Source organism: Pogonomyrmex barbatus, unplaced genomic scaffold (assembly GCF_055798465.1).
Source record: "Pogonomyrmex barbatus isolate J1 unplaced genomic scaffold, ASM5579846v1 scaffold8, whole genome shotgun sequence".
NCBI classification, from domain to species: domain Eukaryota; kingdom Metazoa; phylum Arthropoda; class Insecta; order Hymenoptera; family Formicidae; genus Pogonomyrmex; species Pogonomyrmex barbatus.
In genome coordinates this window covers 5,925,549-5,945,834 of record NW_028297182.1, presented here as the reverse complement: position 1 = coordinate 5,945,834, position 20,286 = coordinate 5,925,549, and the positions used below count along the sequence as shown (strand labels likewise).

General features: G+C 35.5%; 1 protein-coding gene across 10 annotated transcripts in view; it reads right to left on the bottom strand.

The window, feature by feature from the left end:
* The window catches only part of C3G (C3G guanyl-nucleotide exchange factor), a 70,607-nt gene that overhangs the window by 21,121 nt on the left and 29,200 nt on the right, over positions 1–20,286 (bottom strand). The window contains exon 1 of one of the 10 annotated variants that reach the window (XM_011632256.2): positions 12,850–13,494. The exons of the other annotated variants lie outside the window; for them this stretch is intronic. The gene's annotated coding sequence lies outside the window, so the exon portion shown is untranslated. Of the gene's footprint in view, positions 1–12,849; positions 13,495–20,286 lie in introns of those variants that run through there. 10 annotated transcript variants of the gene reach the window in all.

Here is a 20,286-nt window from a genome sequence, read left to right as displayed (position 1 = left end):
TTGATCATCCGCAAGTTCGTTAACGGCGGCGGCCGGAGCAGATCTGTGAACTAATGGATCTCAGGATTATTGACGTGATGTAATCATGGATGGATTTGTATGCCCATAAAAAAATTCTAAGAGTCGAAAAAATTCCTCGTGCGAATGGGAAATAGTACTGCTTACAGACGGTGCGGCTCGGGCCGCTGAAACCAACGATGTAATCTCAAAAAATGTGTGAGTTGAGGGGAATTGGAAATTTAAAAGGTCGATCTTTTTATTACGTTTTGAAAAAGTTATTAGTATTAATAATTTTAAAACTTTATTATTAAAATTCCAAAAATGAAATAAGAAGGGGAGGGTGTGCGTCACGGCGGGGCCCGATCACGAACCAGTCGTGAAAACTTGTAATTATTTTGCGAAAAAATACCACCTCAGCCAGGAATCGAACCTCCTGCTTACCGGGCAGGCATCTTATTCCTTCAACTACCGAGACATGTGATGATATTTATCGCGCAAATAACGTATTTAGAATAACACGTCAACAATACAATGATACATATATATATATATATACGTATATTACAATATACATATATACATGTATTCTTTCGAATCCCCACGACCGGTACTCCAGAGAGATGATGGTCCTATTCTCTCGATGGATGCAGGTCGGACGGCGACACCCTCCAACGCCATTGGCAAATATACAAATAATCCTCCTGGAGCACGACAGGAGAGATTGCATCAAGCATGGCTCGAGCCCACGGAAAATTATAGCGGATAACAACAACCGAAATATTGTAAAATAAAGTATATATCTAATTCTCGTTTAAATCTTGAATAAAATTTTCCATTTTAAGATATTATTTTTTTAGTGTGAAAAACATAAAAAAATCAATTTTTTGTTAAAAATACTGCTATTTTGTTAATTTTTATTCGTTTTTTTTTTATAAAGATTCACATAGTAACCACAAACACATTTCTGCACATTTTATAGTAAAATTTGCATCAATCGGATTAAAAGAAAGTCAAATTATACAATATAATAACTATGTTTAAAAACAAGTTATACTTTCACTATATTTTATACACATATATCAATGTCATAATAAAAAATATTTTTCTACTCTCCTTATATATATATATATATATATATATATATATATATATATGTATGTATATATATAGAGTATAAATTTCACTTAGAATGTTCCTTTTATACATTTATTCAGTTTTTCAGAAAAAAATAAAATACATATAAAATTCAAGCTATTTGCTATCTTTCAATCTTCTAAATATACAATGCCTCGTAAGAAATAAGCAAATTGGATGTAATGCAGCCATTCTTTCAGTTTATATACGTACGCTTTATATACATTCATATATACCATTGTTTTCAACAAAAGATTTCAATAATAAAATTTCAAGTGCTAGAAAAGCAGATTTAAAATATAGTTGTCATGTAAAAGTGAAGAATTATTATGAAATATTCATAAAGTAATTACTATTTATAATCAGTGAATATTCATAATCAGAATATTTATAATCAGTGTAATAATTAGATAAAAATAATATACAACAATAAATTTTGGTTAATTATTAAATATCAATCGATGAGGCTGTGACTAAAAAAAAAATAATTTATGTGATACTGACATATTTATTGCATAGCATGTAACGCGACATATCGTTGTTTCCGCGGTTTGCGGTTATCGAACTATGCACTTAATGCGATTTTACAGCGAGGAACACATAACGCCTACTATTTTCCGGATATCCAATCAAATAAATCAGTATTCATCCTAATCCAACCGAAATGGCTCGTTAATTATTGGTGAAGTGAATGATATCATTATAAAGTAATAACGGATTTTCTACAATTTATGTTAATATAGTATACTAACAAACGTTATATGATGTTACAAATATGACAAAAGTATACATACAATTAATAGTACAAACATAAATTTAATACTAAACATAAGAACAAATTTAACATTGGTATTCGATTTTGAAAAAGAATACACTAACGATTTCATTTCTTTTTCGATATAATCTTACGTACCTTTTTATAATTACATTTATCAAAAAATGTTTAATAATACGCAACTTAATAAAGTGGGATATAATTTAAAAATAATAAAAATAAAAATCACGATCATCTTCATCAAGATTGCCTGTTCTTTGATAATTAGGAAAAACTTTTCGTTCGTCTCGCGTTTTAAAAATCATTTTCAAATTTTTCGCATCGAGCCGTTATTTCCGTACTACTTCTCCCCGATAGATCACAATGAAATGGTGGACTTCCGTCAGCTTTTTGCCTCGAGTAATTAATTTATCCTGCGTGTATACGATATTCATACGAGCGCACGTTCCCGCCGTTCGATGTGTCCGGCTGTCTGCCAGTGCTAACGTACTTCCGCGCGCACCTCGTCGGGTGCACAAAGTCAGATTCCGCGTCCGGCCTATTAGAACGGACAGTCCGCGTACATCCGCGCGTGTATATATCCGCACGCCCCGGGCAAATTAATTTTCCGGGACACGCGCGCACACGCGCGAGCGCGCGCGTGTCCCGCAGCCACAGCACCAAGTTCGCACGAGTACGTTCCGTGTGACACGACCCACCCCGAAATAACCGGGAGGTTGTTGCACCGCGCCCCGCGACACGCGGGATCGTGAACCCACCCCACCCACCCACGTTCGGCCCACCAAAAATGCGGTTGGCGAGCCGGACAGCGGGGGTCGAAATCTTTTTCCCGGCGAGTCGCCAATATTTACGCGCCTCGTTAACTCACAAATAGTCGCCTAAGGTAATTTTTACACCCCACCGGCGGTAAAAAAATAAAGCCGACGATCGGTTCCCCGTCACGTATTTTCAGGACCATTACATTACATTGTTGTGTTGTTGCAACCGAGTACTCGCAGCCGCGAATTGTGAATCGGACTTAAAGTTTCAATGCTTGAGACACAAAGAGCAACGGTGAGGGATACGAAGAAGCGTACCCGAGCTTAAAGGGCTTTCGGAATAGCTTAAACGCCGAAAGAGGATTATTCCAAGATGGTGGGTTCGGACAACGCGAACTAAATTTAGTAAGCGAGGCCGAAACCGACAGCCAAAATACGATGAAACTTTGTGAAAGGCTTGAACGCAGACGAGGTTTCTCGGTTTGGAAACAATTACGTCACGCCATCGCTACGGAACTTTGCGGAACACGAGAACGCTTGTCGCTTTTGTTTCGTTTTCGCAACTCCATGAAATTCTTATTAAATCTTTCGATGTTTATACATCTAAAAAAAAAAAAATTCGTAAATCGTAAACTTTTAGTATAATTTTTAAGTCTATTAAAATTATGAGGGATTATCGCTACAAATCCAAAATAATTAACAATAATGATACACACATATAAAAACAGATATAAAACTATTATAGCTTATATAAAGCTAAGACAAACAAAAATCATTCATCTTTAGACAAAGTAGATTAAGAATTGTGTGATCACTTTCACGGTTAATTAACATTTGGCGAGCTAACAGCGGGAGAAGATAATGTGAAAATGCATGCTGATCGCCAAGCTTCCTCGAGCGAAGCGACTATTTCGCGCATTTCACTCGCAACGATGCAATTACGAGGGGGAGGGGGGAAGGGGGGAGAGGGGGAGGGCTTTAACGTCCATGGAATACTGCGAGCCGTTTCCAGCTGGGAATTTCATGGTCCGACGATGATATTAGTGGGCACCGGTCGGTAGCAGGAATGCAGTAATGTCGTTTCCTGAATTAAGAGGGAGAATCGATGCTCAACCGCGCAGTCTTCTTAATGACCATCGTACTCTCGCGAACTCGAAAGGGTTAGGAAGATTTACTCCGAGAGTGCGCCGATAAAAATCTCGATAAGAATCATGACCGGCATTTAATGCTCACTGTGTTCTATACGCATAAAGATCGAGATTTTGGCTATATAATCAGACTTAATCTCAATTGGAAAATTTAGAAAAATTTTTTTTAGAAAAATAAATATAAGCAAATTGTAAAAGATAAATATTCCGAATAAGCAAGTTAAAGGCAAATTTTGTTTTATTATCGGTTTTAATTATAATTTCTTTATTTGATTACATAATTTGTTACATCGATCAATTATTACTAAATAATAAAAGAAATCCATTTACAATTGTACTGACTAATCCATAATGACGAGAATGCAATCAGATTATAATCAGATTATTAAGAAATATTAATTAAATGTCAATGAATAACTATCCATTTTAAATAATAAACTTAAAACGTAATTAATAAAAAAAGATATTTAATATTTCATTATCGATATTTCATTCAGAATATTTCGGTCTCTCTCAAGTGACGTTGCTTGTTATCGTAACAGACGGGAAAATTAACAATTAATCACAAAAGCACTTCCTAGATTAACAAATTTTTTATATAAAATACTGATTAAATTAAATACTGATTACAGATGCACGATAACATTTATTCAATTATTTCTCCTACCTCCTACTTAAAATGTTAAGTACTACAGCGATCTCCTCGATAGAATAGACTTAACTTTCGGCGTCGTGGAAACACCAGTAATGGAAAAGTAATTAAAGAAAAATAATAGCAGACGCGATTTGCAGGGCACACAGCTTTCGCAATGTAACGTTGCTGCGATTTACGTAGACTTATAGCAGAAATCATTATCAAGAAATTAATTGCGAATACCATCTAATGGAAAACTAAGAGTTTTATGACATAATAAAATCAATTCGATTTACAAGACAAACTCGCACAGGAAATATATCCGCATTGAATTCGTTCCGGCATGGAAAATCATATTACGAAATCTCATAATAACGTATTACAGATAAAAGAGAGAAAGGGAAGGAGGGGGGAGGGGAGAGAGAGAGAGAGAGAGAGAGAGAGAGAGAGATATTTCATGATGAAATTTATGTGAAATGTCCCACGCGAGAATATTTTAGGTAATTACACTGATTAGCAATGAGGCAATGGATATTGTCATAATTCGAGAACAAAGCCGATTTTAACGAGATGCACGATACGCATACATTGATCCTATACCTCGACGATATTAATGTTTCCAAATTTGTCAGCCTTTTGAATTCATTTAAACGCAAGTCGCGTATTCATCTCGTTATTACGAACAGAAAATCGTAAATTCGTTGAAGTTTTCCAATTTATTTATAAATTCGTAAAAATCGACTTATATAAAAAAAACAAATAAGAAATAACGATTATAACAATAATAGCAATGATAATCGTGCAATCGTGCATCATATTTTATTCCATATGTTGCACCGTTAAATATAAATGATGATGCTTTAGATATTGCAAAAAATTATGCTATGTAAAAATATTTATGACGAACGAATAATATATAACTCAAGAAGATTGTGATTCCATTGTGAAAATAAACATCATACTTTTTGATATTTATTTTAAATTTTCCAAATGAATTTTCTCGATATAGATAACCCTTTAAAAAAACATAAATTTTTACTTTTAATGAATTTATATTAAAAATAATTTTTATATATAACGCGCATAGTAAAATCTTATTTATTTCATCGTCAACATCTAAATATCGTTATTTATGATAAAATACTTGTCAAGAAAGTGGAACACCTCGAACAATTTGTCTAACGTTCCCGTTAAATTAGCGATACTTTAATTCTCTTTAAATGTCTGGAAAGTGAGACGTGTTTTTTCAGTTGATTCTCTTCCACGTTCGTAAGTCACCAAATACCGCCGACAGTCTTCGCAAACATCAGCCGTGGCGCCGTCTGGCCCGAAGCGATCGGTCGCGCAATGAAGCGATTCCGCAGGCGAATCGCAAAAATGCGAGCGGAGATGGCGGGGCTGCCGCGATACGGCAGGGGGGATTGATTTTCGAGGCGCGACGCGATTGCAAGACGAGAAGAGTATCCGCTGATACTCTCCTCTCCGGGATGCAAACAGTAGATCCATTAAAAGGTCCAACTCGGCGCCCTTATAATGTTTGTGGACCCTCGTCGGAAGAGAATACCCTCAAACGGAGGACGACCGGATAAAAACACGGGATGCGAGCGGTTTCTCCTCTCTCGTCAAATATCGCCAATCAATATAGACGCTCTCGACGGCAGTATTTGATTTCCGCTAGAATCGCGTTTGATGCAAACAACGAAAAATATCGACCTCGCCGGTCCCCCCCCCAATAGCTCGTATTGCAGTCGCTTGAGTATTGCAGTCGCATGAGTGAGTACATGTAACTTGAAGTATCGTATTGAAAGTGCATACAATCAAAGATTTTGAAAATGTATAAGTTCCCTCTTTTCATTTTTCTTTCTTACGTCATCGTAATTTTGTTAAGTTATCTAGCATTCGACTTTTTTAATGCGTTTAAAACAAGAGCGCTTGGCTCTCAGAGCGCTTAATGTAAAAAAATAAAAATAATAATAATAGTCTCTCTGGTTAACTATTGTTCTACATCAGAGAGCTTACGGCTGCTGAAACAGGAGAATGTTCGCAGTATTCTTTCCTTGATCAAAAGACAAGCCGGAGACGTTAGCTGCGTCTTGTCGATACTCGATGCCGGAAACAGTAGATTCATTAAAGGCAAACTCTGCAATATTGAAAGAGACAAAAGACAGCTTCCTCAATGAAAAGGGAGAGCGCTATCGCTTGAGAGAAAGATCTAATAACGAGTCGTCTTTACAGCCAGATGACGTAGGGTACAAGAACGATGCTTCGGGATCTTAATTATTAGAAGACAATCTTTGAGCAAATTTGCAAAAATGTATGACAGCTGCATACAGCTGCAGCTGTCTGCTTTAATATCTATGGTAAAAAAATTCTGATTTTCCATTTAAACTCGAATTTAAATATCGATTTATCGTTTCTCATGATATTAAATATTTTTTCACGCTTATATTTATTTAAATTATTATTAAATGGAGCCCACGTCCAAAAAATATCCTTATCATTTAACGAAACTTCTGGCTGATTAAAGATTTTATTATCGACACTGTACGTATGTGTGGAACTGACGACATTAACGAATTTACGTAAGCATCTTGCGGTTATGTACATCCTATACATACATACATACATACGTGTCATAGGATATAAATATAAAACTTTGTTTCTGGAAAGCGTGAAATTCATATCGTTAAATGTGTTTTAAGTTGTCTTATATGCGCTACGTGAAAGTGACATGCAATCATACTCGAGAGAATAAGTCTTATAACACGTAGGGAATTCTATCGTCAATGTCAGAAAAAATGCTAACACTGCTGTAACTCATATTTCAGTGTGCAAACCGGATGCAGCAAAATATAATCGTTCGTATATTCGCACAAAGAAACCGTTAGGTTGCAAATATTACATTATACGTTTCATTAGTTCAACATAAAATAGTAGAAACATCGTATAATTTACAAACATTTATTAATCATCATATGTTGTACACGAACTGTTTTTATATTAATGTAAATATATTAATATAATTATATTACTTATATTACATTAATTATATTAATGTAAGCATATTACTTACATTTATTATTCAATACGCGTAATTATTCGATACGTATTCAATACTTATTCAATACAAAAAAAAAAATCGTTTATCATCATAATACATTTACTTTCATTTAAATACATTCAGTTTTATTCAGTTAAAATGAGATAGTAATAAAAATTTCAGGAGATATTCTTATATTACGTGACGAGAGAGAAATATTTTACTCGAGAGAAATATTTTTCTACACAGAAAAGCAAATATTCGAATATTTTTCAAGTGGCGATAGTTTATACGTATTATCGGTGCGTACTATCTTTAGCCGATAGCGATGTTTGGTACGCCCTCGACATACCAAAGTTCCTTGGTTCGTGGATTTATGCACGTGTTAACGATTGACATAATAACGTGACACGTGTGCGAAGCATGTGGTCTAGACACAAGAGACGGTAAGAGAGCCCACCCATCACAGAAACTACGAGAACCAGTCGCCGATTAACTAACTTTCGAGGGGATAACGCCGCGAGCGATGTACGTACAGGATGGAAACGTAATTCATAATGGAATCAAAAAGAAACCTTCACGTAAAAATAAAACAAAAATGTGGAATAACGATTCTTCGTACGAGGCGTTTCATCGAAAGAAAGCTAAAATTAAGGGTTCAGTTTTATCTGTCTATTAATTCTATCCTGTGATAGCGTTTTGAGATATATTGATAGGAAATACATCGAAATAATTTATTTTTTAATTAGTTTTCTTAGTTTTCTTTTTTTTTTATTGCAATATTCCATAATACAAATAGAGAATATGCTTGCTGCAATGTAACAGTGGCAGGTAAATATTGTCGTAAATAACTTCTTAATTGTCATCGTTAAAATAAGTCGAGTAAACATTAATGAAATATAATTCTTGTTACTATACGTTTCAATAATTTCTACAGAAATAAAAGATAAATAATCTATAAAGAGATATTTTGTATTAATTATAATCATAAAAGTATCTCCTCGTACGTTTACTCATGCATACAAATATAAAATTATAAATAATAAATGAATATTATCCAAGTTGAACTCAACCGCGCACACGTATGCTTAAAAAAAAGATTTGTAATAAAAAAAATTTTTAATTTTTAATAATTTATTTGAGAGTAATTCGAGGCGGTTTCAACGTGTATACGCAAAATAAAATCATAAAACATTAGTTTTGCATGTCGTTTCCATTTCCTGTAACGTACAACTAAACACGGTGCTTGCGTGTTCTGCGCGCATCAAGGTTTTCATGGAGAATCAAAAATTCGTGAATTAATTTCGTCATTTAGAGTAAAACTTTTTAATTTGCATATCAGATGAATGCATTAATTAACTGCTTGGTTACCCGGTGTAACTGCAAACGTTACGGAAACGTAGATACGCTTTTGGGATAAGCTTCCAGCTCGCAGTGGTAATAATTTAAACGATAAAATAATTATAATGCAGACGACATTTGATAAGATGCAATCCAAGTTTCCAACGTTTATGCACAGAACGTATACTATATTCCGTTAGCGTGGCAACTTTGAACATTAGTTCAATCGAGATCCGTTCAATGAGGTGTCGGCAGATTTGCATATCTGATCGTCTCGCTTAATTAATCGCCATGTTGCACGATACGCGGCACGTTCCAGTTAACGCGAAGTCTATAATGGTTTTATTATGAGATTTATCGTTTAAACGTCGTTTTACATCTTATGTACGCAATAAAGCCGCTGTAATTAAAAATTGCAAGTGAATTAATTTCTCAGATAGAACAGATGCGTAAGATGAATTGAGTTTATACATTAAATGTAAAGTGCTTTTAGCATTGAAAATTTGACATATTTGCCATATTATACCAACATTTTTAACACTTTAATATGTACTTCTGCAATATAGAATATTTTAAATAAAAATTTTTTAAATATACCTAATTATAAATTAAATAAATATAAAATAAAAATATAAAATATAAACTAAATAAATATAACTAAATAAATATATTTAATCATAAAAGTTGTTAATGGTTTTCTTATTTTTCTTAATATAATGTTGTGTATTATTAATTTATGCAGTATTTAAAACTGCTAAAGAAATTAAAACTACTAAAATCTCGCGAAGGCACCATGATTATTCAGAGTTATCGTAAAATCGCGATAAATTTTAAAGATGACATCAGGAAGTCATCATCAACGTTAATAATTCCACCTTCTTGTCTCCAAGAATAAATAATTAATGGAGTATACACCTTGTCGCAGTTAACTCATGGGAATTACGAGCAGCAAGACGTCAAATCAGGCGCATTAGATATCTCGTTTTGCAATCATGAAAACAAGATTATTGAGTTCACAAAGCAAAATGTAAAAGCATTTAACTAACTTACCATGTAATTGAATTAATTTAATTACATACTTAAGTTAATTTCATTACATTTAATACACATTTAATATTCACACATTTAACATTTATTTAATTTCGTATGTTCTATAAAATTTAAGAATATAAATTAAAAATAACGCTATACTTTTGTCACAAAAATTGGATTCGATAAATAATAAAAATTAATTAAATTTAAATATACATTTAATATTCATTTCGAGATTTATTTAATTCCATATATTTAATTCCATATGTTCTGTAAAATTTGAGAATATAAATTAAATGTAACTGTACGCTTTTGTAACTATGCATAAAAATTAGATTAGAGATAAATGATAAAAATTAATTTAAAATGTCTAATACAAAATTATGTTATTTTATTAAGCAATGTAATCATGTAAAAAGATAAAAAAACATTTACATTAAAAAATATATAACAGTTTCTGCAAAGATTGTTATAGTAATTTGCTACAGTAAGAAAGTTAAATAATTTGTCAAAAAAAAAAAAAAAAAAAAAAAAACGTAATATTCCAGCGAAAGTTTTATCGAAAAATGATAAGAAAACGAACTTTCATGTAACAAGATCCACTTGTAAATTTTCAACAGTGTGACACACATGAAAATATATGATATGCCTCATCGCAAACAGACGTGACGCAAATCTCACTTGACGCAAGTTAATTGGCTAATTAGCAGCGCCTTAAGTTGTGACGTCTGTGACAATGACTTCAACGTCTAGCCTTCATCATCCGTCCCTGTACGTTTTTGACACATGAAACTTTGCAACCTATCCTATGTTACGTTATAATGAACTCCACCAGCCAAGAATAGTCTCGTAAATTTAAGGTGCTTAACGTGTTTTAACACAGTTCCGACAGACCAGATGGATATGTGTTAACGCGAAAATTGTCCTTGGAAAATTGATCCTGTAGGTAACAAAAAGTTTTTAACTAATTCGCAGAAATTAAAAAAGCAATATTTAATCATCCTCGGCTATAAACTCGGCGTTAATTTTCGCCAGGATAAATGGCACGAAAATAAAAACGTTAATACGCCCGATGACTTAAGCATGACCTTCGCCGTGCCGTTTATTGAATCGCTCGACCGCCTACTTTCGTGCATTCGCAGTGACCTCATCTCTGAATTCCGTCTATGCTCTGAATTTTATTGTATAATATACATATATATGGGATTATGTTCATGATAATTCCGACAGACAGTGTATGACGTAAGCAGTTAGACATTTCTATTAGATAGATAGAGTAATACCTTCCTTCTTATGACCGACTATGTATATATAGCGATATGTGCATATAGCGATAATTTTATGAAAATTATCTTTTTAGAAAATTTCTAAGTAGAAAAATATATAATAAAAACTCACTAGAAACTGGCTAGTTTTTATTCTTTTGAAGTTTCTGGCTAGTTGCTGACCAGTATTATCTAACAAAAATTTTCTAATCAGTTATTGAATAGTTACTGTTCAGTAACTATTCAATAACTGATTAGAAAATTTTTGTTAGATAATACTGGTCAGCAACTAGCTAGAAACTACCCAGAAACTAATCAGTAAAAGCTACCAGTTTCCGATCAGTAAAACTCGCAATATTCTGACTAGCGTTTTCTAATCAATAACTAGTCAGAAATTAGCCAGATATTTACATGTAATAAAAATAATTGTACCGCATACAATAATCATTTATTATTAAATACGATGACACACGAAAAGAACAATTTTGTTAAAGTATTTAAAAATTTAGACTAAAAATTCTGAAAATAAATTTATCAGATCATTAAAATAATTATGTGGGATACTTAAGTATGATAATAATACTGCAAAAATATTTATTATTCTCGCAATTTGAATAGAATTATTTTCTATATCTGACTAAATTTTTAAACACTTTATCAGCAATCTTACAAACTCGACAGAACGTTACATAGATGATTATAAAAATTAATAAATTTCATATCGACGATAAACGTGATTGTCACGCGACAAAGTTTCGTGTCGAGGCTGACTCATACTTGAGATACTAATTTCATTTCACTTTTTTCCTGAACTTTGTGGAAAACTTTTGTCGTAATGGTACAATGGTGCAAACTTCTGAAATGCGAGGAATATCCCCAAAAAGATCGATATCGCATCCGCGGTATTCTCTCATTGCACGCACACGTTAAACTTTTCTTCGCGACGACGCGAAAAACGGGCGTGTCGTCGTCGTCGTCGTCGTCGTCGTCGTCGTCGTCGTCGTCTTCGTCTTCGTCTTCATTCTCGCGATTCCTTCGCGATGATTCGCGCAGAAAATCGCTCGCCAAGTGACTCACCGAGCAATCGCATCGACGGAAAAGCTTCATTAAGACGAATAACGCAGGGGGACTCTCCGTTCGAGAAACGGTTGTGATTTATCGTTATGTCACGAAAACACGAAGAGGCCGAATCTCCGGCAGCGACGTTTGCGAGAGCGCCGTGCATCTACGCACATGTCACTCCTGTCAAGTTATTAATAAACGCCATCCTGTCCCGCCGACATTACGCGATTGATCCATGGTTAACGTCGATTCGGCGCCGAAGTCCACTTTTTAGTTTTTAAATCCAAGTACTTTGAATATCGCCTGATATTTATATAATTTATTTTATAATTTAAGAATTTATATGTAATTTATATATAATTATATGTAATTTGTATATAATTATATGTAATTTATATATAATTTATATATAATTTATATGTAATTTATATATAATTTATATATAATTTAAAATAATTAAATAATCCAAAATCAAGAAATAATCTATATTTTCTACAATTATCCTTACATGTTTAATGATAGTAAATCCTCGCTAACGATTGTACAGAAACTTTCAAACTCTCAATTCACATTTACCGATGTCTGTATGGCAAATATTTTTACATTTAAAACAGGCTACTTTCAGACAATCCTGCAAACATAAAACTGTTTGTTATTTACCTCGTTATAATCTGCGTAAACCGCTCGTCGCAAACTTTCTTCCTCGGTGAAACCCTGCTACCTTCCTACAGGATACGTAACAGACACACTTCAAGTTGAACTTTCGCGGGGTACCATAACAATAAAAAAAAAAAAAAATTCCCAAATCAACTCAAATCGAAAAGCACGCAAAGCGAATGAAAGAAAACTGGGACAAAAAGACGTGTCAATTAGATGCGGCGCGTGGTTATATCGCAAAACTTCTCTTATTTACGATCAGTGTGATTGACGAACGTCGATCTTGCGAGCCGACTCCGTTCCAACTCCGTTGGAGGATCGCGGAAAAATTCGGGATGGTCGCGTGGTCGTCGTCGCTCCGCTTGACCGGCGGGGAAGCGCGCTTTCGAAAACGGAAACCGCAATTTCCCTCCGCGGGGGCCCGGAGTATCTACGTGCCGTTTGACGAGGTCAAGCACGGCACGGCACGGCGCGACGCGCGCGGACACGATGATGCGTGGCGGAGGAAGCAGCGGTGCCGGCGTACGTCCGGACCGCGTCGCGTGTGCGCATAGACTGCTAACTAACTTGGGCCGGGCGAGCGCGAGCTTCGGGCGCGATCGCCCGCACCGCCCGCGCCGGCCTTGATCGCGCCGTCTCGCTCGCGCTCCCTTATCCGCGCCCTATCGCTCTACCTGCCGTTTCATTTCCACGTTATCCGCTCTCCTCCTCGCGCACGCACTCTCTCACGCGTCAATCGTCTCGTCTTCTTTTCGCCTCTCCTCCTCTTCCTCCTTAACCTCCCCTCCCGCCGCGTTCGCCGACGTATTGCACTCCCCCCCCCTCTCCTCTTTCCGTGCCGGATTTAAAAGGAAACGCGGCGATGAGGCGTGACAATTTGCCTAATTTTAGAGTCAACGCGAAGGAAACGAAAACAAACAAACGCTATATCATATCGATCGAATTTGGGATGGCTTTTTTTTATTACCTATATCTCGTTTATTTTCGAAAGTTGGTGTTGGAGAGTCGCTGCGATCCGACTTGCGTCCATCGAGAGAATAGGATCATCATCTCTCTGGAATACCGGTCGTGAGGATTCGAGAATACACATGTATATATGTATACTGTAATGTATGTATATATGTGTGTATCATTGAATTGTTGACGACGTGTTATTCTAAACACATTATTGCGATAAATATCATCATATGCCTCTGTAGTCGAAAGGATAAGATGTCTGCCTGATAAGCAGAAGATCCAGGTTCGATTCCTGACTGAGGATATTTTTCGCAAGATAATTGCGAATTTCTACGACTAATTCGTGGTCGGATCCCGTTGTGGCACACGCCCTCCCTTCTTATTCTTGTTTTATAAAACTAAGATCACCTAAGAAGAATAATTATAAAGATAATAAAGTGGATTTATAATAAATGGATTAAAAAATATACATGTATTTATAACATATCGATATGGTTGGAATTGCATATTTTACAATTATGCAATGCCAGCATATCGAGATGTTATAAATTCATGTATATTTTTTAGCGTTTTTTTGTATTTGACATTTTAAATCATACGAAAAAAGAATCGATGTATGGAAGTTTGGAATATCGAATTTCCTTTGAAAATTTTATAGATTCGCTCCCTTTTTCCCCGTTAACGCTCCCTTTCTCCCACACGTTGATTTACCTGTCGTCGCGTATCGCTCGACTATTTTCGTAATTCGAGATATACGCGTTCAGGGAAAACGGCGTCGACGAGCGTTTTAACACTTTGATCGATGCCCTTTGTTGTGCGCGGCAGGGACTAACAAATGGAACGTAAAAGTTGGCGAAAATTTATAGTAAGTTCGTGCCTGCGCTCGAGCACGTGTCTCTACGTGTCATCCTTAAAAGTTAGCGGTCGAAAGTCGCACCGCCGGCTTTTATTTAGGATGCGAGACGCCGGTGAGCACGACAGCGGTTTCACAAACTTCTCGGATTCTACAGTCTCACAGGATGGAAATCGAGAACATGACCTCCGCCCTTTTCATGAACACCCTGCTCCTCTTTCGTGACATTCGATTCTCTACGACTTCTCGTTTCTTTCCAGTCGTCGTTCGAAATATATCCTGACTGGTGTAACAGAACGATCCAAATGTTCCCAGGATATTTCTATTAAATCAGATATCTTGTGTCTATCACTTATGTGAAATGTAATTTTATAAGAAAGATATGATATGAACGTTATCTTAATATTTTATTAATGTAATTTAAATTTATTATTAATTATTTTATTATTAGATTGATTTTTTTTTTACAAAAATAGTAAATTACAAATGTGATTTAAATTATTTAGTGAAAAGATTAAGTTATAAGATTTCATAATTTTTATGTTCACAAGAGAAAGAGAGAGAAATTTCTTCGGAATTTTTCCATATTTAATTAAAAAAATCTGAGACTTTTTTCAATCGGACCATTAAAGGATCTGATTATTTCTGTGCTGTATAATCTCGTTTTTAAATGTTTTTGTGAAATCTCGCAATATATGGACGAAAGAACGAGTTTTCAAGAAGCATATACGCGTGACGATATCGAGCAAAAATGCATACAAGTATATTTTTGTAAAGAAACTCGACGATAATATTTCTGATATTTGCTAAAAAAGACTCATGAGAAAGGAAATAATATCAAACTTCCAAGCGGGAAGTTCGCCCGTGTTTTATTACCGTAATTAAAATTTCACGAAGTTACAGACAAAATTAGAGGAAATCTCGTTTCTCCTTTTATAGGTTTGGAGCGCAAATTTGACAAAAAATTTATGTCAACGCGACGTTATGTGCTCGAAATTGCATTCACATGCACTCAGCCGTACGCGAGCTACAAAGTAACAATTGAATGGTTGATAATAGCCAACGATGCTGGACGATATTCCGATTCGCGAATTGCGTGTGGTCGATGGGCCACCCGCACTGTTGTCCGTTCCACGACACGACAAAAACACGTCCCTTCGCACACGTATCTCTCTCTCTCTCCTCTCCACTCCAAATATTTTTACGCTGTTTTTCCCCAACCGCTTCGTAATCCAACGTAATCGTAAAAATTCAAGCGCCCGCCAAGATCGTAAAACGCGATGCTTATATTCTTCCTGATTTAAGCCTCGCGATGCACCATGAAATTCCAGAACTATTATTCTTTTCTCTTGAGACGGTGGAGGCACCGTGTGGAGTTGACCAAAAAAACGAAAAATTTCCTCTGCCGTTACGCATTCCTTCCTTATTTTAGCACGATGACCAAAATGCCTTTTTATTGTAGAAGTCAGATAATAAAATTTTATAGTTTGATGGCGAAATAAAATTATTTGAGATATCATTCGTTAGAAGTTTGTCGGAAGAATATAAATCATATAGCTACACAATTTTTAAAAATATTACGTTGCCTTATGAGAAATATGAACAAAAAATATATATAATATTGTTATCTAATAAAATTATTTATCTTATTTATATTTGCACTTTAAAAATAAGTTATATTAAGCATCATAAATTCACAATTTTTATATCTTTTCTGAAAAGGAAGTTTGAACTTCTTTTTCCATCTGTCTCCATTTTATTTATCTTCCATCTTATTTCTATCTTAATAAAAACTAAAAACTACGTATTTGCAATATTCTGATTTCGCTCTGCTTTGCCCTACCATTCACCAAATTCTCCCGCCTTCGGCTGCTTTATTTTGGCGCAATCTTTATTCACGCTCCGATAAATAGGCAAGATATTCCGTATTAAAGGAAAATTGCCTCTTAATTAAGCAACCGACCGATAGCGCATGTCAACTGGGTATAGGGAGGTGCGAGAAACTCGTGCCTGCAATTTGCGTATTAATGGGATCCCACAAAGGCAGCGGCGCCGCAACTTTAAGGGGTGATAAACGTATTTTATGGGGGGCAGTCCGGTACGCTTTTTCCGCGGTTGCTATTAACGGTAAAATGATGTGTGAGAGAGTGCGGTTCCGCCCTACACACACACACACACACACACACACGCGCGCGCGCGCGCGCGCGCGCGCACACGCACATACACATTGCCAACAAACGTACGTACTTGCAACAGTAAATAAAAAGCTAATGGCGCGAGTAACTGCACGGTTTTCATTTTCGCCTGCATTTGGGCGATTGGGTGATTTCGTAAACGATTTGTTACGTAAAATCCATCTCGTTTATATAGTGAAAGCACATCATCTTTTTTTAAAATTATTTCGAGACAGGCAGATTAATTAAATATATATATATATATTTTTTTAGAATAACTCAAATTCTCTCAAACGAGAAGATAATCAAAATCTTATATGCTTTAAGCGTATATAATCTCAAAAAGAGTGATTTGCAGTGATAAGAACCGGGAAGTAATAAATCCACTCTGACTTATTACTACCCGTCTCATATAATATACTCATATAATTGATATTAAACTCTTAAATTGTCGGAAAGTGGTAGTTTATTGAGAATTATATTAAATAACGATGACATAGGAAGAGAGAAACCTAGAGAAAACGTAAGACTAGAATTTATGATTTTCTTCATTTTCTGTAATATTCTTCGTGGATTCATTTCGACCGAGCGCGCGGTGCACCTTTCGTAATAAAGTATCTCTCCATTTATCCGGTCGAATCGAATTTTATCAGGTAATCCGACCTTGGATAATAATCATCAATATTATTATTCAATATTTAAAAGCATTAGTACATGCAATATTTCATACATAAAATAAAATAATTTTTAATAATTAAAATAAAAATGAAGAGATTAATATTTTCTAAATATCAAAAATTAAAAACAGAATTTACACTTTACCCTTCATTTTTTTTTTTTTAAATTAAAACATCTATATTATAAATAAATTTTTTCAAATAATATACGAAAGATACGATATGTACGACGTGTATTAACATACAATTTTGCTTTGATAAATAATTCATTGGACCGAGGTAGAAAATCGTCGAAACATTTGTTCCGCTCGATGATTAAATTCTGCAAATTTCATCCCGATGCTTTCGCACGGATATTAACGTACCTATGTAAAAAGAATCTTCAATCTGACATTTTTGTTTCAAACGAAGCTGTACGATTTACCTTCGAAGACAGGAAGAACGTAAATGATCGTTCGGCTGCATTTCGCAGCGCGAGGAGAGAAAAAGAGAACCGACACCGTGAAAGTTTTAATCGAAAAAGTTCGAACAATGCGTCCCGGCTGGTTCTAACAATAAGACCGATAGGACAGTTGCAGAACACCGGCTGCGCGTTAAGCGTTTTATTATTCCGAGGGACAGCGGGATATTATTATTGATTGCTCTCTCCGGCATTGATCTCCGTTGTTTGCGAGTATCTCTCGATCAACCCCTATGACGTCGCGTAGAAATAACTGGGATTTAATTTCCACTTATTCCACCTTCCGCCGCCTAAGCGGCATTTTGCCATTAAAAAGGCAGAAAAGGCTCGTGCGAACGGTATTTTGCCATTTTTAGTGTCTGCTGGAAAAAAAAATAAAAAAAGAAAAGGAATGAAATCTTTCTCTCTTTTTCTGCTCCCTCTTCCTACCTCCCCCCCTCCCCTCTCTCTCTTTCTCTCTCTCTCGACAACAGAAAATATTTTTTTCCTATCGTCGATCAAAAAGATAAAACGGACTTAAAATACGAGCGATCAGGAATTCGAACCGGAAAAAAATTGTCAAGTTTACAGAAATAAAATTTCGCGTATCATCGTGGGGAGAAAAATGTCGCGGTAAATTGGTGTAATGAACATCGAAAAAGATCGGTCGAAGAAAAGAAAAATAGAAAATCGACAGGAAAAAAAAAAAATATATATATATATATATATATATATATATATATATATATATTAAAAGAAACTATGAGCCTATTCTAGCTTTTATTGATGTATATCACAGGCGATATTATCCGTTTCCGATAAAAGCGCGACGTAAGGCGATATCTTGCGTCTTTCTTCTTTTCCTCCAGATCCTCCTTTCTCCCTCACGAATACAAAGATTCTTCTCGGCGACTATCGTGTTCGGCTGCGAGTCGATAAGACGGTGAGAAGATATATCGATATAGTTTTCGAAGCCTTGTCACGTCAAAACTTTCGTCGGCTTGAAACAAGATAAAGCTCGAAGTCGCTCGAGCGCAACGTGCATAAATGATCAAAGAGAGAAAAAAAAAAATCAGATGTCGCAATTACACGCCAGCAGAAATACATAAAATGGTATTTTATGCACTTTATATTCGATGCATAAACCGTATTTTTTTATTTAATTAAACATTAACAATTATTTCATTAAGAATAACGTGCTTGTACAATATATTAAATAAATATTCATTGTAAAGAATGTGATTATTGCAATTTTCAACACGGAGAAGCATAGCTTATGAATTTAGCATGACGAATTTGCATTTTGATCAATTTATCATGTTAATACATGACGAATTAGCATAATATGTAGAGATATTTTCATACATAACGCACGAGCCGCGCCAAATTACTACGTAATATATTCTTTATATATACGTAAGCGTTGTTTAATAATTATATATAAATATACAATTTTCGATAAGATGCTTGTTTGCGATTTAACGGAGCGCCTTCGCGCGGAAGTGAGCGCGCAACAAAACTGAAGAAAGACGACTTGAAAGACGACTTGAGAGAATTTTATTCGATCACAATTTCCATGACTTTCAATTTGCAAATCGAAACGATAGCACTCCCCAAGTCAATAGCACGAGCATCGAGATGACACCAAACGATTGTTTATTCATGAGCAAACATTTAAAGGGAGACGTTCGCGTTTCTTCTTCATGCCGAACTGGGTTTTTCTCCATCGCAAAATCGGCGTTGTTAACCGCGCGAATAAAGTACATTTTGCTGTTAGCGAAACACCTGCGAAGACGAAGCGTAAAAGCTAAGGGACTTGCAATCTTTCTGTACTACTCCATAGCAGTCTGGCGCAATTTCTGAGTAACGATAATAAATGAGCGCGCTGGATCGATCGTAGCGCAGCCTGTATTTCTTTCTGAGAGCCAGCCAGAGGTTTGTGATTAATGTCCCGCTTTCGCGTATGTGGATTCTCCCGTCTCGAGGAAATAAGAAGAAATCGCTAATAACGGAGGGGGGGGGGGAGGCGGGGGCAATAACAATAGAGTGCCCCCATCGATTTGTAATGTGGTTAGAGATATATTGCCCGATTGCCCGTGAAGATATATATGCGCATATTCATGATACGATATACATTTGTTTAAGCCGGGCCAAATGGCCCATGTAATAATCCGCGAACATGGGAAATCCCAAGCGTACTCGATTATATTTCCGTATCGCATCTTCCGTTTCACGTTATCCTTAAACATCATGCCGTAAAATGATTACGTCGCCCTCCTAATTTCCGATACTTCTTAGAAACGTTACCCCCCCGGGGAAATGAAACAATTGGAACGGAAA